A 303-nucleotide genomic window follows, 5' to 3' on the forward strand; every position below is an offset into this window, starting at 1 on the left:
ACAGGATAGCAACTGCCAGTCATACATCACGTAATGTTCTTTTCGACTCTTATTTGTCATATAAGTCACAAAGTAAAAAAAAAAATATATATATTACCTTGAATATTACTGAATATGACTATGATTAAGATTGCGCTAGGTCTTAAGAGGGCCTCTGTAAATTATTCAGACCTGATAACGCAAAGCCGTGGTCGTTCTGTGTTTCCAAAGCTTCATTAATATTTATTTTCAGAAATCGCATATCTGGACGTCATTGCAGTGTTGATGTGTGACGTCATTGCAATGTTTTTCTTTATTGTTTAA

The 303-nt window shown here is 33.7% G+C and overlaps 1 protein-coding gene across 1 annotated transcript in view; it reads left to right on the plus strand.

The window, feature by feature from the left end:
- LOC119590476 overlaps window positions 1-303 on the plus strand; it is an 18,224-nt gene that overhangs the window by 16,747 nt on the left and 1,174 nt on the right. The gene's annotated exons all lie outside the window — the stretch shown is intronic.

This window comes from Penaeus monodon, chromosome 27, assembly GCF_015228065.2.
Source record: "Penaeus monodon isolate SGIC_2016 chromosome 27, NSTDA_Pmon_1, whole genome shotgun sequence".
Classification (NCBI taxonomy): Eukaryota; Metazoa; Arthropoda; class Malacostraca; order Decapoda; family Penaeidae; genus Penaeus; species Penaeus monodon.